The following is a 26,336-nucleotide window of genomic DNA, read 5'->3' as shown; positions in this document are numbered from 1 at the left end:
TCCATAGTCTCTTGACTCAATAGCCATTGATATTTGCGATATTCATTGACATCACTCTTGGATTTCAGACTTGGTACATTATGCTGTCACTGCCTGCTTGATTCTTCCAAGCAGAAATACAAATGTCTCAAATAGCTATCCATTTAAAAAGGAGACAGGGAGGATTTTGCCCCTGTTCGCAGGTTAGACTTAAGGACTTAAGATTTTAAGAGATGAAAAAAGTCATCCTTTACAAACTGTTCTAAACAAACAGGTCTTATTTGTATAAGCAAAAGGTCAGGACTGTTGTGCCTACATTTGTATAATTCTTGAATCCTATCAATGCCACTAGGCTTAAGTCTTGTATCTTCCAGTGCAACCCAGGTTAAAGTTACCTTGCCTTAACACTTTCTGCTCTGGATGGTGCTTCTGTTTGCTGTAAGTTACATCTTGTTACTAGCTGACGTTATTCTACCCTGGTCCATAGCCTCAAGATCAGAATGTCCCTTCATAGCTAAAACACATGGTCCTTTTTTTTTTTTTTTTCCAGCTGAGAAGTACATACATTCCCAAGTGAAGGTGATTTTTCATTACCCCCCTTGTTAAGGTTCTCAAAGGCAAAAGAATTTTTATTTCAGGGCCAATGACACCGTGTCTGTGATGCACGGGAGGAACCTTTCAGGATGAAGTGCTTTCAAATGCTAGGATTCATAGCAGGATAATAGTCTTCTTCCCACAGTCGACTTCGTTGTTGCCAGAAGAAGGAAGCCAGGGTCACGCAGACTAGTGGCTTTTAAGTAGGATGGGAAGATGGGTGTGTATAATAAGCAGTCCTAAAATGACCTGGTTGTCTTCAATCGCAGCTCAGAAATACTAGAAAGCCCCCATGGGGAGTGGTGCCTTGGTGGCAAATGTGAGGTCTGTAGTTCCCTCTGCCCTAGGCTCCCTCTGATGGAAATATCTGGCAAAAACCCTGAGCTTTTCCAGCCCCTCCTTTGCCTTTTGAGCTGTCCAGACGAAATAGCTGCAGCGATTATTTCTGGGCTGTGGTCCAGCCCTCCTCAGTGATGGGTGTCCTTTGGAAGGAGATTTGGGGTTATAGAGAAGGGAGATGAAGACATGGACCAACCAATGATTTCTCCAGCTGCAGCACATTTCCTTGGAGATGTGTTGAGTAAGAAGAAAGAGAGAAAAAAAATACGCTACATTTTTTTCATCTTCTTTTATCCTATTTATAACTTCGGTTTCCTTCCCGTCCTCCGTCTCATGGCCACTCCCCACCCCCGCTCCCATCTCACGTTTTGTGCTCTCAGAAGGAATGAATGAACTTCTTTTCCAAGGACTCCACATCTGTCAGTGACTGGAATACCCGGCAGGAGGGGCCATCGAGGAACATCAGGCCCCTTCCTAATAATGTGGCTCCTATTCACAAAGGGGCCGAGGCTGAAGCGGAGGAGGAGGGGGGTGAGAGAGGGAGTGGGAAGACAGGGATTAGAGCTGAGAGGAAACGTGACTGCGGGAGAGCCTACCAGGTGAGCCGGGGAGAACGCTCAGTAACCAAGACAGTCGAGCATGGGTTGGACAGAACAGGTGGTAAGAAGGGTGCCCAGGAAGACAGAGAAATGTGGGAACGGACAGAAAATACAGGTACGGGGTGGACAGGTGGAGCAGGATGGGAAGAGAAAATGAAAGCTGAATGGGAAGGCAAGAGAAGGGGAGCCCGGAAAAAGACAAGGCAAGAAGGGGAGGGGAAGATGATAGGAAAGAGGGAAAAACAGATGAATCTGGGGACATTAGCGATACGGCTAAAAAGGGAAGCCTCATTTGCATGCAATTGCCTGAGCAGCTGTACATTTCTTCATGACAACCTCGGAGTCATCATTTTCTTTGATTTCTCCTCCTCCTCCCCATCCGCCTCTTCCCCCTCCTCCCTCTCAGCCTGGAGCCATTAGCAAGAGCCAATGGGGACGGGGAGCTGGTGTTCTGCATGAATGAATGGCCCTTTCTGTCACGGCTCCTCGTCATCCCTCTGTCAGGGAGCCTTGTGAATCAATGGAGCCCCTTACACAAGACAGGGCTGAAATGTCTGTTACTGTTTATAGTCTGACTGGAGTGGAGCCCACTGACCCTGCCTTCTCTCTGCTCCCGTGTCTGCTCTTCTGTCCCCAACATCAGCCCGTTCTCTCAATCATCATAGCAAGAATCCCTTTGTAGGCCAGTCTCTTACTCCTTGGCTCTAAGAAATCATTATCATTTCACTGCCATTAACTACGATGACAAGTTCCTAACCACAACCCCGTTGAGAAGGGACAGAGTAGATGGCAAACCATTTTTGGATCGAGCCAGTGAGCTCCGAGTGGTGCCCAGACCCTGCTGGAGTCATGCAATGTCTGTTTTCCCCTGGGAACTAGAAAACCGGCCTCAGAGACCCAACAGAGCACCCAGGCCACGAGACCACAGTCAGTCGCCAGCTGACAGCTGTCCATATTTAATTTTAATATCATGAATGACAACAGTGTGTATCAGAAAATATGGTGCTTACTGAGCGACCCTCCAGAGTGATATACCATCAAGTTATTTTTCGTTTCATGGGTGGATTTGTCTTGAATCAGCCAAACTTATGAATATGATGTCGTAACCCAGGTTCACTTTTGTGAAATAGTTGCTTAGAGCTGGAAAGCAGTCAGAGGCTGCCCAAGACAGTATCCCCAACTTACCCCTACCGGAGTGAACCTATGGTCTCCTTACTGTGGTCCTCGATTTCAGAAACAAGACAGTCCTTTCTTTCTTCTTGTATAATGCAGTTTGGTATGTTTTTGGTCATTGAACATAGTAAAAACCTCATCTACCCACATTTACAACCTACCTTCCACTTCTCATTCTTCACGAGAGAGGAAGTAGGTATCGTATATTGGTAAAGAATCCAGATTCTGGAACCAGATTGCTTGAGTTTGCACATCAACTCTTCCTAGCCGGGTGACCTTAGGCAACTTACTGTATCTCTGTACTCTCGTTTCCTCCCATATACCAGTGGTTCTCAAAGTGTGTCAGAATCACCTGGAAGGCATGTTAAAACACAGGGTGTTGGATTCTAGCCCCAGGGTTTCTGATTCACTGAGTGCAGGGCAAGACTCAAGAATTTGCATTTTTCACAAGGTCTTAGGTGCTGCTGCTGCTGCTGGTCCGGAGACCACACTTTGAAAACCACTAGGTTAATATATGTAAAGCTGGAAGCAGCGCTGTCACTTAGCAAGCACCATATGAATGGTCGCTAGCATCACGCATTGCCCCGCAGCGCCTGAGCGTCCAGAAATGTCTGTGTATCATTGAGTCATAAAGTGACCTGCTGATTGGTTGACTTTTGGTGGTCAGTGCCACCACATACTGGAAACAGAGCAGATGTCTGGAGAAGGGGAAGACTCGTTCCTTGTCTCTAAGCGACTTTGTTCAAGCGTGTACGGGTGTGGGGGGAGGGGGGGCACACTTACAGGATAGAAGAAATGGCTCCCACGTGAAATATTACACTTACGCATAAGATAACGTTTGGCAGTGTGAGTGTGTGACTTTGGATCTCGCTATTTAATATTTCTAAAACAAATTGACTAGTAAAATGGTAGGACGAAAGAATGTCTTTCTCAAATAAACTTTGGAAGTTCAAGTGGGAGATGTACCGGGAGCCCGAGTTGCTGGTCTCTCCTGGGGCTTTCTCAGACGGCCAGGCGGCTGGGAGAGATCAACCCTGGCCCAGTGTTTGGAAAGGGCTCTTGACACCAGGTGGGAAGTTTCAGCGGGAGAAACAGATGCCTCACGTTTGGCTTTTAAGCGTTGAGAACGTTGAGAGAATGCCAGGCGGACTTGTTGAATGGAGATTCACCTTGTTCGGAAGTGTTTATTCATACAGCAGGTCTGGCCTTTCCACTGACCATCTCAGATGGCCCCGCGGTTTTAAAGAACAGTATTTTCAACTCTATCTGTGGCACGTATCTGTTCTTTCCTCATTCAGGCTATGTTTTCCTTCTCTGGAGGACCTGTTTCAGTTTCTTTGTTCTTCAGAAACAGTTCTGATCCTGTGTGTGTGTGTGTGTTTGTTTGTGTGTTTCTGGGATGCTGTCGTGTGGGTCATTCCTCACGGGGAAAATTCTGACCTTCTCAGATGCTGACTTGATAGTTGTGGCCTTCGGGAAGGAGGAAACTATAACCCTGTCTCATGGCCTTTCACTGAAGGCCATGGTTGGGGCCTCGCTGCCCTGGCAAGTCACTTCCAGGGGACAGGGCTGAGGGAAGCTGGATGCAAGAATCTGCTCCCCCCACCCGCATCGCATCTCTGAGAGGACCAGAGGTAGCCAGGAGGCAAGAGCCCTGGAGTGCATTAGGAAGAGAATCTATATGTAAAAAAGCTACTCTTGGGGCTCCTGGGTGGCACAGCGGTTAAGCGTCTGCCTTCGGCTCAGGGCGTGATCCTGGCGTTCTGGGATCGAGCCCCACATCAGGCTCCTCCGCTATGAGCCTGCTTCTTCCTCTCCCACTCCCCCTGCTTGTGTTCCCTCTCTCGCTGGCTGTCTCTATCTCTGTCAAATAAAATCTTAAAAAAAAAAAAAAAAAGCTACTCTACACCCTTGCTGTATTATTTTGTTCTTCTTCGGATGAGATTTCTATGACTGCCTGACCCTGTTGTCCATAAGTGAAGGATCTAACTCCCGCTGTGGACTGAATTTGCTCCCATTTACCAACGTTACATCGCCTTCTCCTTTCCACTCCCATCTCCTGACCCCTTGGCAGCTTCCCAGTCTGTGCTAGGTCATATGCGCTTTACAAGAACTTAGTGGTATAAATGTTTGCATATGAGCTGAGGGGTGTTGAGTCCAAGCAAAGGGTTGAGCAGTGGTGTGATGGAAGAGAGCAAGAACATGGCCGGAATCTCGTTCCCTCACCTTGAACAGGTGGGATACTTGTGCTGATTGCAAAGAGGTCTTGTGCCCATTAAATGGGGTAGATATTTAAAAGGTCATGGCCTATAGCAGGTGATCAATACATGTTACTGCCTTCCTTCTTTTTCCTTTCAGTATGATTTGAGTATGAATTTAAGTGAGCCAAAGAAAGTAGATGTCCCATCCTTATCCAGTGAATCTTGCCCACTCATCTTGCCCACGGCTCATTTTCTGACACCTGCCAACCTTATCCTTCACGTGTCTCCTTTTACCAGTGAACGGAGCCTGGTGAAGACCACGAAGAGACACTCTGCCCCATTAGGGACCAGAGACTTGTGTCTCTCTAGACTTGTGCCTAGCAGTCCAGGGCAGGAAGGATCCTAAAGGTCTTTACAGATGTGAATCATCTCTGCAGGTGCTTGGGAAGGAAGGTCCCCTAGAGGCAGAAACCTTCAGCGGGGTTCCGGTTAGAACGCAAGCCTTCTGCTGGCTGTCCTCCGATGCGTTGCTTCTCAAAAATCCTAGGATGTAACAGCCTCGCACTGAAAATCCCAGGGGGCTGGGGAGAAAAAAAGTTCTCTGAACTTTTTCAAACCACAAATATTTGGTCCGAGTTGGGAAAAGGTCCCGGGGCAGCGAGTTCTTATTTGATTCAAGCAGTTTGACCCCTCTTCTGGAACTCCAGGAGCGGGGGCTGGGGACCGTGGATGCCGCGCCTGGCGTCGGCCCCCGCTTGGCGCGGCCCGGCCCTGCTCCACTCTGTGAATGGAGAGCTCGGGCTGGGTGAATGGTGTGGGAGCTGGAGTCCGGCCGGGAGGAGACGGCTGCGTGGGACCGTGCAGGGGTGGGGGATGGATGCGCAGAGACAGCCTGTTTTTCTCAGTGTCTGGTCGCGGAGAGACTCTTACTCTCTCTCTCCAGATGTTCGCTGTGTTTATAGCTGCTGAAGCAGGAGACCCAGCTCCCTCATTAATAAGTTTCTTTCTTGCACTGCGGCCAGGGGTCTGAGCCCAGAGTCCGCAGCTGGAGGAGGCTCGGTGGGGGAGGGCCGCTCGCAGGGGGAGGCGTCTCGCTCCCTCCCCCAGCCTCCGCGTCCCTAACCCCTACCCCGCCTCCCTCTTCTGCAATCCTCCCAAAATACACGAGCACACAAAAAGAAAAACACCAGCAGATTTTTTATTTCAGAGAGTAAACACTTGGGCCATGGGGGTCTGGAGGTTATGGGAAAAGAGGAAACCATCAGGCTAATCAGGCAGGCACACACTTCCCCTGCTGAAATAAAACAGAAATCATTGCTCCGCAGGGCTGGCCGGTTAACCCCGGCGCTGCCAGCGACGCTGGCGCGGGCAGAGCGAGCCGGGAGGTAGGGCGTCCGAGGACGAGGACCCAGTTTTTAAATCCAGATCCAGGCAGGGGGGAGAGGAGAGAGGAGTGAACTCCGTGGGCCTGAATGCCGTCCATTCAGTCTGCGGTAGCACATTTGCCCCGAGCCGGGCTTTGGAAAGAGACGGTTGGAACAGAAGAGATTCTGCACTGAGATGCAGTTTTGCAAGAGGTCGGAGGGAGCTCTAGGTAGGTCCGGGAGATGGAGAGATAGGTAAGGGAGCCTAAGGCTCGACCCAGAGCACACGTGTGGATTGTTACTGTTCAGAAAGGAGCAGGAGGGTTTGGTGGGAAGGATTCAGGTCAAGGTTATAACCCTGCCACCTCCCAGCTCTGCAACCATGGGCAAATCGCTGAGCCCTTCTGAGCCCCAGTTTTCTCATTTGTAATATAATAGTGCCTACCTCCCAGAATTATGGTGGGGAACAAAACACCACTTTGAATCTGGAAAAGGCGAACACCAAAGCATGGCTCTCAACGTATGATTTCATGAGTTGCTGTAAAATGATCAGCTTCCTCTCTCCCTCCCTCCCTTCCTTTCCTTCCTTCCTCCTCCCTTCTTTTCCGCCCTCCCTGCTTTCCTCCCTCCCTCATTTCCTCCCTCCCTCCTTTCCTTCCTTCCTTCCTTCCTTCCTTCCTTCCTTCCTTCCTCCCGCCCTTTCTTCCCTTTCCCATTACACGCCTTGCTTCAGCACTCGCCCTGTTGCTGCCTGTCTGGAGAGCATAAATATCGCATGGGCCAGAGGTCATAGGTCAAACATGAGACCTAATTGCACTGTGAGAGAAATTACCTTTCTGCTGATGTAGAGGGCAACCTTTGGCTCTTTCTGAGGCTGCCAGTGTGAGTGGTCCATCAGCTCTCACTTCTGACCCTGCCCCCATCTGGCAGCCTAGTCAGTGGGACCATCCCCTCTTCCAGATCACTATTTTTAAAAATCCGGCAGTGCTTTCCCCCCACTCCATTCCTGAACACCCCAGTTAGACGCACTTACCACCTTGGAAAATATGTGTGATGCTTTTGGACATCCTTGCTGTTGAAGAAAATAAACCTTTGGAACCTCTGCACATCCTTGCAGGGGTCATTAACAAAACAAGACCACAGAACTACTAACTCGAGGTAGTTTTGTGTGTTTCCCGGCTTCTCCTCAGACTTGCTGCCCGGGTGCTTGAGGAACGGAGGTACCGGGGATGAAATATCCACAGAAGCAGGGCTCTGGTGGCCTTTGCGCTTCTTTTGATTTCTTACCTGCTTTCTACATTTTCTTTTTTAAACCAACCCTGACCACTTTCTGCCAAGTCTCAGACCTGCCGATTCTCATAAGAGCAGGGGCGCTTGACCTGGCTGAGCGTCGGAAATGTGCCATCCCTCTGCAATAGTGTGCAAGGAGTTTTCGAAAAGTCTAGCTTTCCTCTGATTCTCGGAGCAGTCTGAGACCCCCACGGAGTTAAAAACTACTGGCCGGGAGAAAAGGGACTTTTGTACCCCCTGCAGCATTTAAAAGCATGGTGTACGTAGAGAGCATGCGAAGCCCATTTTGTTGAACTGGATTGAATTTCAGGTAGGAGCTTCCTTCCTATCAATCCCTTCTCACCGCTCTGGTCAGTCCCAAGAGAGTGTATTTAAATCTGGAAGCTGATTCTGTCCCATTATGCCAGAGACCCGAGGCATTGAAGCCTTCACTGAAGTCCGGCCATATTTCTCCTTCTTTTTCCCCCCCACTTTCAACATCCTCTTTTATTTCGTGCTCCACAGAAGGAGCCCTGCAAACGTCCATGGAAGTTATGGACCTGCGGCCTCTCTGCTGGGGGGTGGGGGGGAGGGCCAGAACAGGCCCCTCCAGAGCAACAGGGGAGAGTCCCACTGTGAGCTGCTTCTCACAGGCCTGTCTCCGGTGATAGACATTCCCAGCGGTCCCCTGGGGAGGGGGTGTGTGTGTGGTGGGGGGAGAGTGAGTGGTAGAAACACTGCCTCTGAAGGGGACAGCAGTCCAGAGCTCACCCCCCCCAACAATGTGTACAAAACAACTATAGTGCATACATACACCCCCAGATGCTACGTACCCCCACCCAACTGCCTCTGAGTCGGGGTGCCCTTCAGGATCTTGGCCCCCATTTCTGATCTTTGGCCTCCTGTGGAACCCCTGACTGTTCTGTCCACTGTCACAAACTGGCTTAGTCAAGTGGAGACCATTTTCAGAAGTTTCAAGTCGAGGGAGAGAGATTACCCCACCCTGGGTCAGCTCCTTTGAACTGCCCAGTGACGTCTTAGCGTTTCCTTCTTTGGTCAGGACAGATGGACATTCTTCACTGAACAGGGCTAGGGCTTACGTGACGTTGATAAGTTGAATGTTGGGTTGTATAAGGAAAGTGGCTGACGTGTCTGTGGTCCTGCTTGATGGAAACTTGGAAATAACAGAAAAGTCGTGTCTGCTTCAACCATACCTGAGATAGTCAACCATTTCACGTACTTTGTGTTTTGAAAATCTGGGTTTAAAGTTCCTGAACAACAGCACCGAACTATCATGATGCAAAGCTTGACTTTTGGTAGGTTTTTTTTTTCCCCCAACAAACTCAGATCCCTCAGAATTTCCAGTTAGATATTGGTGCCTATCTCTATTTCTGTTGCGTCTCTCTGTTTAAAAAAAAAAAAAAAAGAATAAAAACAGTTCATATCCCATTCTTGTTCAATTTTAAATAATCTTATTATAGAATCCCAGGAGAAGGCCTGCCTTCTTTCTGGAACAGCTAGAGAGGAAGAGTAATTGTCATGTCATTCATTAAATACTTTCTCTATACTAAGAATCACACGTGTGCTGATTTCACTCTTAAAACCTTCTTTCGAGGATGATATATTATGACCCATTTTACAGATGAGAGGAATGAGGCTCAGAGAGCTACCTTGCCCCCCCCCCCCCCAAGGAAGTCTAACTGTAATTCTGGGAGGTGGGGAGAGGGTCAGTTAAACTGGGATCCTACTGCAGAGCCCGTGCTCTGACCTGGATGCAAACTTGGCCTGCCCCCAAAATGTTTTTTAGGTCGTCACTGTGGCTTCCTCCCTAGTGGCTAGAGTCCGCCCTAGAGGATAAGAGAATATAAGCTTTCCTCGTTGTCCCACAGACCAGAGACCCATGAATAGAGAAAATGAGCCTATGTAGCCTATCTTTTTGTCTTTTTGGACCTTCTCTCTGATTCCTTGGGGTCTGACGTCGGGCACGAAGGAGCTTGGTCATCGGCAGGGCCCCTGGGAGAATAGGTTTTCCTTGCTGGGCGTTCATTGACGGTCTGTCACCTAAGCATCACACTCCGTTTGCCCCCTTTCTCCTTCTCCCCCCAACTAGCTTTGGGAGCAGACAGAGTCGCTGAGCAAGACTAAACCCTACGAAGTTTGTGAAAGGTTATACCCTTGAAGCTATCCACAGCGTACATAGCACGTGCTGAAGGTTACGCAGACTTCTCAGACCTCTGAATAGGGGGACTAATTGTGGGGAAGCTGCTTTTCAGCACACAGGATGGGCTGTTCTCTGTGGGTTTTACTATCAAAAGGCTTTTAAAAGTGCAGTGTAGCCATTGTTGAATATTTCACAATGAATTAAATACCATTTTTCTCCCCGCAGCTGTTCCATGTGAGTGAGTGTAGATTGTTGTTGTTTTTTTTTTTTTCTCCTCCTGGCAGAAGACGTCTGCTGTATAAACCTAAGTGCTGGGGTAATGAGATTATTTGTGTGCGAATTCTTTAGGAAAAGCATTTCTTTATTTTAAACTCAATGATGTGATTCGGGGCTGCTGCTCTGGAGATGGGAGAGGGGGAGCCTTGGAAGAGAATGGAATTGAAATGTCTCTGTGCAGAATTGGGAGGAGGCAGGGGTGAGGGGCTCAGGGATGAGGCTTCTAAGCCTCTGTGCATTTATCCACAATTCCCGGGGTGAGGGGGGGGGGCGGCCTGCCTCTCTCAGCCCTACTGACTGGGCTGCGGAGGAGGGAAATTCCATATTTTTTCTTTCTTTCTTTTCTTTTTTTTTTTTTTTAGTAAACAATTAATCACTTTTCCATCTGCCCTTTCAACATTTCTTCCTGATCTCACAAGTTTTAATGGAATTGAAAGAACATTTGTTTTGCTCTCCACCTGTTTTCATATCAGAGAGCACTTAAAAACTTGAAATTACGAAATCTACAAGGAAAACAGCTTTCCTCTAACCCTTAGGGTGGTCTCTCCAATTCAGCCTGCTGGTGCTGTGACATCAAGTGGTACACCAAGTGTCCACTCCTCTTCCCCGGCTTGACTTACTTTTCAAATTTTTCATTGCCTTTCCTAGACATCGAGCTTCAGGTAAGCAGTGAGTTGGAACTAAGTATAAAATCAATTAAGATGAACAACTATGCAGACTTAACTCTTCGTAAAGTATTATCAGGGACTTACCAGCTGTTCTTTAGATCCATTGACGACTAAGGGGGAAAATGGGAAAAATGGGAAAAGAGAGGTTTAGATTAGCTATGGTGAAATTTAACTCCGAAATCCATTATTAAAGGACTTTGTGAATTGCTTATCCCCTCAAATATCTTTCAGGATATTTCTGAAGTAGGTTAAGTCATTTTTTGTTATCCTTCTGTTCCCATCACATAAGACAAATATTTCCAAACCTTTTAAGGGAACTTCAAGGGAATGTTTTAGGAATCTATCAAGTGGGAAAGACCAGGTCAGATAGGAAAAGAAAGCTATTGATTTCAAGAATAATCTTCTAGGGGCGCCTGGGTGGCGCAGTCGTTAAGCGTCTGCCTTTGGCTCAGGGCGTGATCCCAGTGTTCTGGGTTCGAGCCCCGCATCAGGCTCCTCGGCTGGTGGCGTGCTTCTTCCTCTCCCACTCCCCCTGCTTGTGTTCCCTCTCTCGCTGGCTGTCTCTCTCTTTGTCAAATAAATAAATAAAATCTTAAAAAAAAAAAAGAATAATCTTCTAGTTCTGCTTTAGTGAGCAAAGCGAAAAGGGGACTCAGCGTGGCATGTGTTATGAGAACTCAACCAATAAGATTTGGGGGCAAAGGACAGACGGTTTGAAATGTCCTTCTGCATCTTTCCCATTGTTATTGATCACTTATGCTTTTCACTGCCCGTATTTCCTGATATCTGTGGCAGGTGGGCAGGTGGAAATTAATCATTTAATCGAAATTAATCATCTAAGCGAAGTGGAAAACCTGCTGGAAAAGCAAGAGAGAATCTCTGTGGTTCGGATTGCTTTAAAACACTCATTTCTCTCTTTCTGGCTGGGAACTAGTACTTCGCCAGGTGCAAATGTGCCAGGCTTATTTTTTTTTGTAATGATTATTAGAAAAATAAGCCCCCCCCTTTAAAGAAAATTTGTAAATTAAAGAATACTTTAGGGGGAAATGGCACTTCAGTTTCATCAGTTAATGGTTAATGTTGAAGTCTATTCCATGAATATTTTCCTGTGAGTAGTTCACCTGGATATCACACGGTTGTCTCAAAGTTACAGCTGAGCTCATCCCTTTCTGTCCCAACTCTGTAGCGTAACCTAGACCCTCGATCCTGTCTTGGCAAAAGTCAAGTGATCTACTAATTACCAGCCTAGGAAACTAGTACTTAGTATTGACTCCCTCCATTCTGCTTTGACCCTTGTGTTGTTTGGGGCTCTTTTTTTTTTTGCAAGTGGCAGAAATCTGGCTCAATGAACTTAACATGAAGACGGGATTTCTTGTCTCACAGAACTGAGAAGTCCGGAAGAGCCCGTCCGGGGAACCCTAGGATAGCAATAATCTTGTCAAGTCCCTTGCCCTCCTCTTCCTGGGTCTCTTTCTTCCTCTCTTCCTCTTCTTCCTCCTCCTCCTTCTCTCTCTTTAGCTCATGTCTTCTTGTCTTTCCTAGAAGGGAAGCGGGAGGGGTCTGGTAGCAGAAGAAGAGGGGAGAACTCTAAGGATGCAAGAGCAGCAGACAATCAGCCTATCCTCACACTAATTTGGACACAAGTCCTGTCAATCTTATCTTCTAAATATCTGGCGAATTTATAAGGATGAGGAGGAGGAGGATTGTCAATCTCTTAGTCCTGGCCCCAGTTGCATGGCCCCGATACTGGTGAGTACCTGAATTGCAGATTATCTCACTGTCTGCCGTCACTGATTTTGGTCTTTGCTGCTCATCCGTAGGTACCTCAAGGGTAGGCCTTTGTCCTGGTCCTGTTCCGAGTACCTGGCAAAGTACCTGGATTGTCAAAGGCACACAGTTGAGGTCTGTTGGATAAACAAGACACGGTTATGAGATTCATCTGTCAGGATGGTCATGATAACTACCCAGGATTTTAAAATCAGTTAAGAAGTTACTAAATTAAAACAAAACAAACAAACAGAAAAACACCCTAAACTCTTCAGAGCAAAATCCAAAGATTGTTCCAGAAGGTTCTTTGTCTTCAATTTCTCTCCCTCTAAGCCAAGGGAACTTACCGTTTATTTCCATATTCCCAACGCTTAGCCCACTACTTGCCATAGCGCAGAGGATGTGATACATATCTGTATGCTGGTTGTCCACACTCGTCAGAGCTACTGGTGGGGTGGTTGGTGTCTTGGTCCTCAATTGGACTAGAGGTAATGCAAGGTTTTTGACTGGTTTAGGGTCTTGGTTACATCAGAGCACTTTTATTCTGTCTGTCATCAACCAACACATATTTGTTGAGCCTTTATGCTGCATGAGGTATTGGGCATCCAGAGAAGGGTGGCACATTTGTCCTCAAGGAGCATCAGCATAAGCTGATGGGAAGCTAAGACAGACATACCTACGCTGGGCAGCCAGGTGAGCATCAGGAGAGTGGGAGTTGTAAGAATATTCCTACTGCACACTAGAGTAAGGAGAGACCAAGGCAACCTGGTTCCCCCTCTGGCCTCTTTGCAAATTACGTGAAAGTGAAGATACAGGGCATTTGCCTTGAAGAGCACTCATTTGTCCAAACTTGGTCAACAGAATGAGAATGGGGAGTTAGATCTGAAAAGGGGTTGTTTTACTGATGTTTAGAATAGTGGTCACTCTTGCTCTGCTTTATGTAACCTAGTTCACTGTTATTCTTTCCTTCTTCACCCTGTGTTGATTTTCACCTCCCCGGCCCTCATCTAGCCCCTCCTGGGCCTTCCTGACTGTCTTCAGATTTGAGTTCAGACTCTGCTCGGGCCTGCCAACCTGAATGAAACGTTCCATTCGTTAGGTCTGCTGCTCCTCACTTCATTAGTGTTCCTGGTGTTTATAAAGCCAGGAGATAATATTTTTAGGTTCCATTTGGAGTTTCCCCGGGCAGCCTCTCTCTGAGCCACTTAGGAAGTTTAGAAAAGAAGGTCATGGAAATGTTAGATGTTTTTCCACTGAACTTTGGTTAAGCAAATGGTCTTGAGATGATGTTCATAGACTCCGCTGGGCAGGCTTTATTGGATGGTAGGAAATTCTTTCTCTCCCTTTTATTTGTCTTGACTTCACCTCTGGAAAAGCTGAGGGCTGTTATTGTTGTTGTTGTTTTGACAGTTTTGAGATGAACTTTATTGAGACTTAGTTCACATACTATATAATTCACCCATTTAAAGTATACAATTTAAGGGTTTTCAATATATTCACAATATTGCGCAAACATCATGTAATTTAATTCTAGAACGTTTCTGTTTCTCCTAAAGGAAATCCCATACCTGTTAGCAGTCAGTCCCATTCTCCCTTATCCCTCTCACCCCTATATGTTAGTAACTACTGGTCTAATTTTTGTCTATAAATTTGCCCATTTTGGCCTTCTCTCATAAATTCAGTCTTACAATATGTGGCCTTTTGTGGCTGACTTCTTTGACTATTTGCAAAGGTTATCCATGTTGTACCATTTATTAGTACTTCACTCTTTTTCATCACCAAATAATATTCCATTATGTGGATACGTTACATTCTATTTACCCACCATTTGACAGACAATTGAGTTGTATTCACTTTATGTTTGTTGTATGTAACGCTGCTGTGAACATTCATGTATACGTTTTTGTGTGAACCTATGTTTTCACTTCACGTGGGTTTATACTTAGGAGTGGAATTGCCGGGTTATATGGTAACTCTTATGGAACTGACAAATTGTTATCCAAAGTGATGGCACCATTTTACATTCCCGCCGGCAACGTACAAGGGTGTCAATTTCTACATATCCTCACCAATATGTGTTATTGTCTGTCTTTCTGATAGCTCTCATAGTGAATAGGAAATAGTATCTCATTCTGGCTTTGATTTGATTTTTCTTAATGGCTAATGAATGATCTTGAGCCCTTTTTCACCTGTTTATTGGCCATTTGTATTTGGAGAAATGTCTATTTAAATCTTTGCCCATTTTTTTTTAAATTGGGCTATCTTTTTCCTACAGAGTTATAAGAGTTCTTTATATAATCTGAATATAAGTTCCTTATCAGATACATACTTTGCAAATATTTTCTCCCTTAATATGGGTTGTCTTTTTACTTTTTTGATGTTTTGGTTTACAGCACTAGTGTTTTTAGTTATGGTAGCCTGATTTATCTATTTTTTCTTTTGTCTCTCATGCTTTTGGTGTCACAGCTAAGAAGTCATTGACTAACCTGGGTTGTGAAGATTTACTCATATATTTTCTTGTAAGGGTTTTATAGCTTTAGTTATTATATTTAAGTCTATGATCCACTTTGGGTTAATTTTTGTGCATAGCATGAAGTAAGGGGTTCAATTTCTTTCTTTTGTATATGTATAGCTCATTGTCCCAGCACTATTTGTAGGAAGATTTTTCCTATCCTGGGGCGCCGGGCTGGCTCAGTCAGTAGCGCATGCAACTCTTGATTTCAGGATCAAGAGTTTGAGCCCCACGTGGGGCACAGAGTTAACTTAAATAAGTAAAAATTTTTCTTATCCTATTGTCTTGGCAATCTTATAAGCAGATATTTTAAAATACATAGGCCACCTATGTATTTCTTATCTGTGGCATAGATATTCATTTGTATTAAGTGGTTCCTCAACATTGCTCACTGTGATGAGTATTTTTTGATGGATAGTGAACTTAGTGAATTGAGGATACCTGAGCTCCAAGTCTAGTTTGGAACGCGATTTTTAAAAAAGTTTTGAAATTGAAAAGAAATTGCCGTTTATTGTTTATTTTGAGTCAGACACTGTTAAATATTTTACATATTTTATCTTACTTAAATCTTACCAAAAAATCCTATGAGTCCATTTTATAGAGGAGCAAGCTGAGCTTTATACAGTTGAAGTAGCATGCTAAAAGTTGCACTGTTAATAAGTTACAGACCCCAGTTATGAGCTCAGGTTAGCCTGACTCTGTAGCCTAGTATTAAACCCTGTGCTGGGCTTTGCACTGGACCTATGAAATAATAGTTACCAGGAAAAGGCAGCAGAAGGCGGCCACTATGTGTGCAGTTACTGAAGAATGCGAAATCTAAAAATCTAGTTATGCTGATTGGTTGTCAATTTCCTCGTCTCTAAAGGGGAACATAACACTTTCCCCTTACCTCTTGTATTACAATTAAACTAACACAAACCATATCTGATTTTTAAGTTACTTCAGTGTGTTTCTTTTTGTCTTTCTTGGTGTACTGGTTTTAAGTCTCGGAGATATTAAGAGGAGTCAATAAAGCAAAGGATAAATAAACAAATAAGTAAATCTCCAAAAATTTCTTTAACTCCAGAAAGAAAAAAAAATCAGCAGACTTTTCTAAGAAAATTTTATTAATTCATTTTATGAATTAATTGTATAAATCTCATTTAATGCATGTTTGTTTCTCCAAGACATTAATATTGACATTTCTCTTTTTACTTTTTTTTTTGGCCTTATCTTTGATAGATTTCAAAAAAAAGTCACTAACAGTTGTCTGGCAAATATCCTGAATCTAGAGTTTGGCATAAACAAGACTTTTAATAAAATTAGTATATTCAATTTGGGCATCTTGAAGGAAAAAACACTGTGAATCTAAGGAAGTGGAATTACCTCTTACAGTAGAGGCGTCAATAAATATTATATCTGCAATTAACCCCCCGAGTTCTCCTCCCATCCCTCTTCTCTCTCTCCCTTCTTTCAGGTGCTCGCTTGGCCTTTGGTGAAGAATGGGGGTATGTGACTTTAGAACAATGGAACATTTCCCAGAATGTATTATTTGTGCATTTGTAATGTATGTCCTACTTGTCCTGAAGTCACTATTGGAACACGTTATTATAAAATCCCAGTATACATATATAAATAGAAAAAAGACAATTTAGACATATGTGCTTTGTGACCGGCTGCTCTTACTTCTAATGCTTCCCAACATTTTCCTCTGCAGCTGTGAGAGAGGTGTATGGCACACTTTGAGCCTTCTGAGCGCAGACCTAACTCCATGTCAGCTTCCCTCGCCTCTTAGTTCCCATGGGAAGGGAACTGAGTCCTTCCTCCCCTTTCCCTTAATCCTGACCCTGATTTCATTCTTCCTCTGGTTCATCCTTGAGCTCAACCAGATGCATCACTTGGGACCCTACTCTATCCACCTCCCAATGACAGCTCTCCTTATTTCTATTTTGAGTGAAGATGGGTAGGAATTAATGCATTGATAATCTCTTCTCCACCACACCATGCCTTCCCTCTGTCTCCCCCTCCCCCTTTCTTGGTGGAAAAATAAGGATTCAGATGGTTTAGATGGTTTATGGTCCATAAGTGATAAAAGGTCTAATAAGAAATCCAACGAATGAAGACAAAAGACTTGGGGGGCAAAAACCACACTTAAAGATCTCTGAGTGGCAGGTGAGAGAGATGTGGGACATATGAATAATTTGCAAGAGCTGAGCAAATATGGGTCTTCACTATTTTGCCCTGCTCTCGTGGGTCAGAGTTGAGCAATAACAATGGAGAGTCTCTCCACCCTGGACAAACACTGGCATGCTGAGGGCTGGGATGCATTCCCTCCTTCTAGACATATCTCGGAGGTGCTGGGACATGATGTTGATCAAACTGCTTTGTGACCTTCCAGGCCAGCCAAGGGAAAGCACTGCTGTTCCTTCCATCAGGGGGAAGGAGTGTGCTTATTCACATTCAGTGCTGAGGTTTGGCTCCTAAAGGATTTAAATAAAATGACCCAAACTCTATGAAGGTAGCGTGACATGATGTCTCCTGATTGCTCTTCTAAGGGATTCCATTTGCAGAGGTACATGGCCTCCTCTTACTCTGATGTCATTGCTTAAATAACCTGCTAACTGGAATATATTGACATGAACCATCAACACTTCAATTCTGAACTCTTCCTCCAGCTAACGAGAGGGTTCTTTTGTATCTTGACTTGCCTATTTTATGGCTTTTAATATGGCTGAAAACTTCAGTTGGATTTAGAAAGCAGCATGTCTCTCGCACATAAAGTATGCTATTTTCTAGGACCTTAATATAACACCGTGTTTACCCAATGTACTTAATTCTTGTCCCCAATACCTCCATGACAGTACTCACATTTACAAAACATAGTTCTTATCTTAAACGTTCCTACTCTTTGCTTAAAGTGCATTGATTATGTGCATCTGATATTTCTCTTTGATTAATATGGTGGCATTCACACTTATATTTATTTCCAATCGTTCTTCCCTTGCTGCCATGTTTTCTATTTATCTTTGTTGTCATAGTTTATTTCTGCCATGTAGTTTATTTGATCTGTCTTTGATAAATGAACAGGTGTTATTTTTACACGCTCAATGCTCAATGGCTGCTTTGTATTCACACCAAGCTGGATCTTGAGGAGTCAGATCTATACAGAAATGCAGATCTATTTGTCTTCACTTATTATCCTATTTTTACATATCTTAGAGGTCTTGGATGAGTCTTCCTTAAGGCAAGACCTGAGAATGGAGGCCCATTGTGGTAAAGTCAAGTAATAAAGAGCTTATTGCCAGCCAGAATCTAATTTTATGGCTTTCAATCCATTATGATCATTATAAGTGGGCATTCCACTTGAGCAAGTAGGAAGCTGGCCAGAACAAAGCGATTGCCAAATGAATGACAGTGTTTTTTCCCTTAGTTTCAGGTTGGAGGGTAAAAACCTGAAATGGTTCTCTCTTGCTGCTGGAGGACCACGGAATCTTCCACTCCGTCTGTCTTTATGCCTTCATTTCTCTCTCTGTATGGAAGGTACCCTCAAATATTAGAAAAATATCTTTTTTAGAAGTTGAGATTGTGATGGGAAAATAACAAGGGAAGAACCAACCCAAAGTCATCAGCTTAGATGTGAATTTATAGACAAATCATCAGGCAATGAGTTTTGCTATGAAGTTTTATGTTCGTTTGTTCGTTTGTTTATTATTTAAAAAACATTTTTAAGTGAGCTCTACACTCACCGTGGGGCTCGAACCCACAACGCTGAGATCAAGAGTCTCACTGTCCACTGACTGAGCCAGCCAGGCGCCCCAAGGCCTTACATTTTAAAGATAGTAATCTTTCAGTGACTTTGGTTGTTTTTAAATGTTTGGGGATTTGGCGGAGTTCAAAATCTCTTGCCACATGCTTTAATTTTTATTTTTATTTTTGTTTTCTCTTTCTTTTCTTTTCTTTTCTTTTCTTTTCTTTTCTTTTCTTTTTTCCCTTCTGATTTGGAGGCCCACGATTATTTCATGGGAAACTTAAATGGTATATGGACTTTATATTTAGTCATCCACTCATCAGTATCAGACGTTCAAGAAGGTTGGTAGAGTCTTCTTAAAAACACTTGGAAAGAAAGATTTATATGGTCCCGTGACTCAATGAGCTAGAAACCTCAAAGACTAGACTTGGTTTGAAAAGTTAAGCTCTAGAACTATTAAGCAGATTTAGAAAATGGTCGGCCTGGTCTCTTTCCATTCTATTATTTTACTTTATTTTTTTAAAGATTTTATTTATTTATTTGAGAGAGAGAATGAGAGAGAGAGAGCACAAGAGGGGGGAGGGTCAGAGGGAGAAGCAGACTCCCTGCTGAACAGGGAGCCCGATGCGGGACTCGATCCCGGAACTCCAGGATCATGACCTGAGCCGAAGGCAGTCGTCCAACCAGCTGAGCCACCCAGGCGCCCCTCCATTCTATTATTTTAAAAAATGTATCTGAGAAGTATGTGCATGTGTATGCACACGTATGAGATCAGACGATTTCTTTCTTTTTTTTTTTTTTTAAGACTTGAGAGAGAGAGTGCATGATCTGGTGCGGGGGGCGGGAGTGGGGAGACAATCTCAAGCAGATTCTGCACTGAGCACGGAGCCTAATGCAGGGCTCATCTCATGACCTTGAGATCATGACCTGAGCCGAAACCAAGAGGTGGACTCTCAACAGACTGAGCCACCGAGGCACCCTGAGGTCGGACAATTTCAGAGAGAGGGAGAACCACGTTGAAAGATAACAGTGGCCTTTTCCAAGCACACAGGGCCGGGAGCAGTGAAGCCGGGAGCAGGCCTGAGACTACCATCACCATCTCAGATCACATTTCGTATCAGATGCTAGTTTTATTCATTCATCTATTTATTCATTATTTCTTTCACTCGTTTTGTAGTTATTTGTTCTTTTCAACCTTTATTAAGCATTCACTAGGTCACTATGTCCAAGTCACTGTATTTTAAGCTGGAAATTACCATTTGAATAGATTATGGTTCCCGCCCTTGAAGGGCTGAGGTGTCTGGTCCGCAGTGTTGGACGCGCTCAGTCAGAAGCCCGGAGGTGCTGACTGGGAGGCCGTTTGTTCAGAGAGAGCAGAGGAGGAAGTGCCTGTTTTCATCAGGAAGGCCCAGGAAACCTTCAAGGGGGGGTAGGGGAGCGTGGGGCAGAATGGGGGTGGGGTGGGGGTGGTAATGTTTGCTGCTTTGTCCTGACAGATGAGTGGGACTGGGGGAACAGGGCTTTCCTGAAAGGGCAAGGTCCGCAGAAGTGCACAGAAGGATGAGGCCCTGGGGTGTGTTCGAGGGCTCCCCACAAGCGCGGGTGCCCTGGAGGGCAGTGTCCCTCTGAGGGAGAGAAGGTGAAACATGGCTGGAGGACGGGCAGGGACCAATTCTGGCCTTTGGGCTCTGGTTGGATTTTATCTGCTCAGCAGTAAGGAGGCTTTGATGGAATTCATTATTTCTACATCATGTTTAAAACATGTTGGTTGGGGGCGCCTGGGTGGCACAGCGGTTAAGCGTCTGCCTTCGGCTCAGGGCGTGATCCCGGCGTTATGGGATCGAGCCCCACGTCAGGCTCTTCCACTATGAGCCTGCTTCTTCCTCTCCCACTCCCCCTGCTTGTGTTCCCTCTCTCACTGGCTGTCTCTATCTCTGTCGAATAAATAAATAAGATCTTTAAAAACAAAACAAAAACAAAACAAAAAAAAAAACATTTTGGTTGAACTCTTGTCTCTGCTTTCCTATAGCGTACCTTTCCGAGAAGCTCGTGCTTCATCGGTCACCCCCATCCACGGACGTGTGTGGTGGAGAACGGCCAGTGGCCCCTGTGGCTGGCTTGGCGGTGTCTTCCCTAGGCTCCGCAATTTCTGTTCCAAGTCCTTCACACCTGCCGCCCTTGGGGGTGGTGGCCGCACCTTCAGCCTGATGTGGGTGGATAGCCACCAAAGCTTTCACACTGGGACAGAAATTTACCCCTCCCTTAGCATTGATTTTTTAAAATAATGCTCAATAATAATAACAGATAATAGTAACAGGTAATAATAAATGTTATCTATTCCTTGAAGGTGGAGGTGACTAAAGTCTGAGCTAATGGAAGATTCCGGAGCATGAACAAACTCAACCATATTGATAACATGGCTTTTCAAAGGGGGAGCTTAGGAGAAGTCCAACGTTGGCTTGTCTATCTCGCGGCTCCTTGCAGAGAGGTCTTGGACAGAGGAAAGCTGATCAGGAGACCTGCATGGGGAGAGAGGCGTGTTATTTAATTAGCTTTACAATGGGCTGACTTGAAGGCACGTGGTGGCTTTAATAGAGGGAGATAGATGTCCTTTTTTACAGGGCTAATTGTTGGGGAAAAGCAAGGTCTTTGTTCAGACCCAGCATGAGGGCTCTGATCTCTTGGAGCCTAGGGCTGCCCCTGCTTATAATTTTAGACAGAGCTATTCAAGGCTGCTCTGTCGAGAAAAGAAGAACAAGAACAGTATTGTATATGCAGGATCAGTGCCCAAACCTCCCCAAAGTCACTAGGAAAGAAAAAAAAAAAAAGAACGGGAGGACCCAGCCATGTGCATTTGGGAGTATTTCCCCATCATTTATTTGCCACGGTTGTTGGAAAGGGCAAAGCTACACTTTAATCAACTTGGAGCTGAGGTGGGGTGTGACTTAACCAAACACCCCCAGAAAACCAATTAAGTCCACTTTCCCAATGATATGGCATTCATCTTGCCAACATGGAGCAGGCAACGAGAGAGGAGACGATGCGCGTTCTCCTGTGCCAGCCGGGATGGCTGGGTGCCAGGCACTGGTGGTGCCAGAATACAGATTATGTAGCTGGTGCCCCCGAAATAGCAAAATCCAGGTTGTTCTTGGGCAGCCCAAGCAATGAGGGCTCTGCCTGGCGGCGGAAGGGGCAACGTGGACTACCTCTCCGCGGGGCTCTGGGGGGCCACTGGTCAGCATGGGTTGCTGATGCCAGCGAGTAAAACACTTCATCTGAATTCTGGGTGGCAAGTCCAAGCTTGGGGGAGTGCTACGTGGGTCCAGAAGTCTGTAATAAAATGCATGTGTATGGGGCTATAGATGGGTTGAGGTTCAGATTTACAGCCCAAATTAAGAGGTTAGAGAACTCTAGCCGTCAGAAAAAGAGATAGGCTAGAGAAGTGTAAGATGGGAAAACGCAGGACAAGGCTTCCGTGGAGGGAACGCGGTGGGGTACTGCCTAACAGGAGCCAGCTCGAGGAATGCCTCAGGCAGCATGGTACGGGGTGTGTATTCGAGGGAGCGTGAGGTTCTGCTAAGTCACTGACCAGCTTGAAAGCCAAATGGCACAGCCATTGGCTGAAGTTCTTGTTTTGCTCAGGTTGTACGGAATCACTGAATGGGTAGGAGAACCTGCAGCCCAAAGTGGGGACAATCCAATATTGGAAGAGTCCCAGAGAGTGAATATTTCTCTCTTTGCTGCTAATGTGTCATGTGGCCAAGAACATACGATTAGAGCTTCCATAACCGTATGTCACGTCTCTGTAATGGGAACCAATCCCCTTGCATCCAAGAGGATGGTGCGATTTGCATACTCAGACCTAAAATTATGTTTATTATTATGTTATGGATGTAATGGCACACACCAAGAGGGATCACCGTATCCTAATCACATCATGGGAACATTGTACACCTTGGATTAACTTCGATGAAAATGTTATGCTCGCTAAATCCAAAGTCACAATTGTGACTTTTCTAGTGACTAACAGGAGCAAGGTGTTGTTGAGTGCTCATTCTGCATCAGGCCCAGGGCAGATTACTTGGCACACGTCCATTCCATCTTTGGTTCAACTCTGGGCATGACGATCACCTCCATTCTAGCGATGAAGACACTGAGGTTTTCTGAGGCCAAAGGACTGACAGCTGGAGGGGGGCCAAGCTGAAACTCGAACTTTTGTCTATCTACTGCCAAGCCTATGCTCTTAACTCCTCTACTGCATTGCCTCCTTGGTTATTTTCGAGCTTGAGTAGAGTCTACGAAGCTAAGACACCAAAGCCCGATAGGCCATTTGACAAGAAACTGCAGGTCTTCGTCGTATGGGCTTTTTGAAAATAGGAACGCTTACTTGGAATTGTCTCTTTACCTCTACACCTCAGCCCAATTCAGTTCAATTAAAAAAAAATCCTCTCCGTATCAGAAAATGTTAGCTCACTGAAAATGAAGAGTATATGTGGATTTCGAGCCTCTTCCGGATCTGGGAATGGTTGTTGCCAGCCATCTGGTCTCTCTCAATGCTGTGGAATTCCCTGAAAGAAAAGTCCGTAATCTTTTTGATTTTTGACAATTCTCAACATTATTTAGAATTTTTAATTCCTGGAAAGGCATCTCTCCTGGGAAGCTGCCACCAGAGAGCTGACTGCTGTTTATTCTTTCTCCCACAGTCTGTTGCCAGCTCCCCACCCAGCTGCACCTCCCTCCTCCCCTCCCCAGCAGGTCCCTAGTGGCCCTTCCCACCCAAGGCCTTTTTGTGATGAGGTCTTTCAAGATGGTTTCCCAGTCTGGGGAAAACACATGTTTCTGATCAGTCTGATGAAATACATTTCCATTAAGAAGTAACTTCTCTATTTTCGACTTTCTTCGTGCTCCACATTACCTATCATTACCTATCATTTCAAGCCCTGAACGCTTGAAAGTGCTTCACAGGCCTGACTGATTAAATGGCGCCTTCTTGCACGTCACACGTGTCGGATTTGCTTCTCTCCTCTTCACCAACTCCGAGGAAGAAAGGTTTTTATTGTATAGAAGCCAATCCAGATAGATGAGATGTGAGCTGGGGTCTGTTCCGCCTCATGCGTCATTGCCAGGACCATCCACTCCATTCTGACTCCTTCCCGAGAGGTGATGTAAGACGCGGAGTGAGCACAGCTGGCTCCTTGCAAATGAAAGAAGACTTCATCTCTCCTCGGCCCTTAAGAGCAGAGAATTACATGTGAGCTGTAATCCTGGAGAAGTTGACATATCCCTTCTTGAGGCTATTTTTCAACTGTCAACTTTCTATCAGTGGTATATTGGGTACTTAGTCAATTCCAAAAATGAAAAATTACCCTGGACACCGTAGAGTTGTTTTTATGGATTTATGTTCCTGAAGAGTTACGAAACCCTGGATTTTGTGTACATTTTTCAGGGCAGTCCATGTACAAAAGGAGATCTGAAACAGCAAGGGAATTTAGGGGGCAAAGGTGGTCTTCGTATGAATGCCTTATGACACGATAATGTTCAGTGCAGGATGCTAAAAGTGAGACAGGAATACGTTCCTGAATAAGATGTTTGTAGATGACCCCCAGAATGTTATAGTTCCTGGCTAGGAAGACGTTCTCGGTGTGACACATTCGGTTTTTTCTTGGGCCTCTTCTCATATAATAGGTCCAAGAAAAAAAGGACGTAGGTCCTCTGGCTGGGGTGATAAAATAACGTGTGCCCATGATCCTAATCACAGCTTGGTGGTAATGGTGGACCCTAACCAAACCCGTAGTTTCCTTTGTTTCTATGGTTTAAGATCACCTTGCTTTTCTGTTGCAATACTTCCATTATTCAGTAGTAGATACAGCCACGTACAGAGAACAGTGGTCTGTCACAGTGCAGCCAACAGGAGGGGTTAGACCTTCTTTAGGCGTTTATTTTTTATTTATTTATTTTTTAGTGCCACCTGTTAGGTGCTTGTGGCTCAGTGTGCTCCCTCTGCCCTCCTCATTCCCACGCTCTCCTGTTCTCGTTCTCTTACGGGGGATGTCTGCAGTATGGCCCATGCTTCTAGCAACCTGACCAGTTAGAGCAAGTCTGAGAAGGTAAAGGGGATTTGTAACAGGTACTGGCTTCCCTATAAGTACCTGACAGTCTGTTCTTCCTCACAAAGATGGAGATAATGGGGTTCATTTCATGCATTCTCTCAAATCTTACAAATAATGGGTGTAATGACTGGGCATCTTACCTTCACAATAATCAGTGAAATAAAAGGTTCAACTTAAAGTTCAGAAAGCCCTGAACACTGCTTCTGAGCAGCGGAGTGAGACCATGGACAGTCTGTTGCTTAAAAGTTCAGACTGACAACAAAGTGACTGGTTGGCTTTGTGGTAAGCCAGATGCCATTTTTCACAGACACCTATACCAAATATGCACAGAGGAAAAAGAAAACGAATACGCTGGCCTTACGCAACATTTTCCTTTAAAGGAGGTCGGAGAGGACTGGAGCACAATAAAACTATATAAAAACCTTTTCAGTTGGAAAAGCGTCACTTGGCTAGGTCTTTAGTCTTGAGCGTTGGGCAACTTTCAGTAGCCCATTAGACTAAATAAACAAATAAGTAATTAAAATCAAAGACAGATATCTAAAGATCCATATTTGGAATGTTAGAAAGTTACCTGTTCATTAATTAAATCATCCACGGAGTTTATTAAGCTCCTGCTGTCTTGAGCTGGGCCCTTGGAGGTCGTGATGGCTCAGCCCAGTTGCTGCCTTTAGGGGCCTCGGAGGGAGACATGACCATTCAAATGTTCACTAGGTGTCTGCACAGGCTGCCGAGCACAAGAGGAGCACCCCGTGGGGATGGGGAGGGAAATTCTTTGCATACAACACATCCACGTGGGGGAAAGTCTGTGTTTGAGGTCGATTTCCAACTTTACCTTCCCTTGCGTCTTCTGCGTCCTCCTTCCAAGATCCTCTCCCTTCTCTCCCCCTTGATGTCCTGTGCTGCTCTTTCAGCTTGAGAACCGCCTATCAATTTGCTTTATTGTCCTTCCATGGCTATTGGCCATGCAGGACCATGAAATGGGCTCTGTGACCCTACTGGACACATTCCCAGGCCTTAATTTCATTTTGAGATCTTGGGGATTTAAGTCCCCAAAAGCCAAGGATATAGCGTTGTATGACTGTACCTCCTCATGCCTGCCCCCGACCCCAACTTGTCTTTTCTTTGTTCTCAGAGAAGGTCGCTTTCTAGTGCTCCCTCCTGTACCGTCGTCCTTTTTCCTGTCAGGACGATTTCTTCTTCTTCTGGTGCTCTCTGCTTCCTCTGCCTCACTTCCAGCATCAAGAACAGGCTGGAGGAATTCTTCACCCTTCCCCTTCATCTCTGGGGGTGGTAAATGCTAGTCTTTGGGGGCAATTGCCTTGGCATTTTAAAATGAAAGGGGGAGGAAGAGGGGGAAGGTTCCACAATGAAATTATCTTAATTTAAGATTCAGACCACAACTGCAGAGAACATCTGTTTTGAAGTCTGCTGTTGTCTTTGTAACCCAAGAGAAAAGCAGGGTAAGATCAGAGGAAGGCCTTAGCCTTCCACCAGAGGAAACCACCTGCAGCCTGGGGAGGGGCCAGGATTCTGTTCTCCTGGGGTCTGGAGCCCCTTGCCAAGCGCCTGCTTCTCTGTTTCTGCAGGTTATTAAGGA

At 45.3% G+C, this 26,336-nt stretch overlaps 1 protein-coding gene across 4 annotated transcripts in view; it reads left to right on the top strand.

Moving 5' to 3' along the window:
- ETS1 (ETS proto-oncogene 1, transcription factor) overlaps positions 1-26,336 on the top strand; it is a 128,707-nt gene that overhangs the window by 30,888 nt on the left and 71,483 nt on the right. The window lies entirely within an intron of this gene.

The sequence above is a fragment of the Ursus arctos genome, unplaced genomic scaffold (genome assembly GCF_023065955.2).
Source record: "Ursus arctos isolate Adak ecotype North America unplaced genomic scaffold, UrsArc2.0 scaffold_22, whole genome shotgun sequence".
NCBI classification, from domain to species: domain Eukaryota; kingdom Metazoa; phylum Chordata; class Mammalia; order Carnivora; family Ursidae; genus Ursus; species Ursus arctos.
The sequence above is the reverse complement of the archived record's forward strand: the minus strand, read 5'-3'. Positions and strand labels throughout refer to the sequence as shown.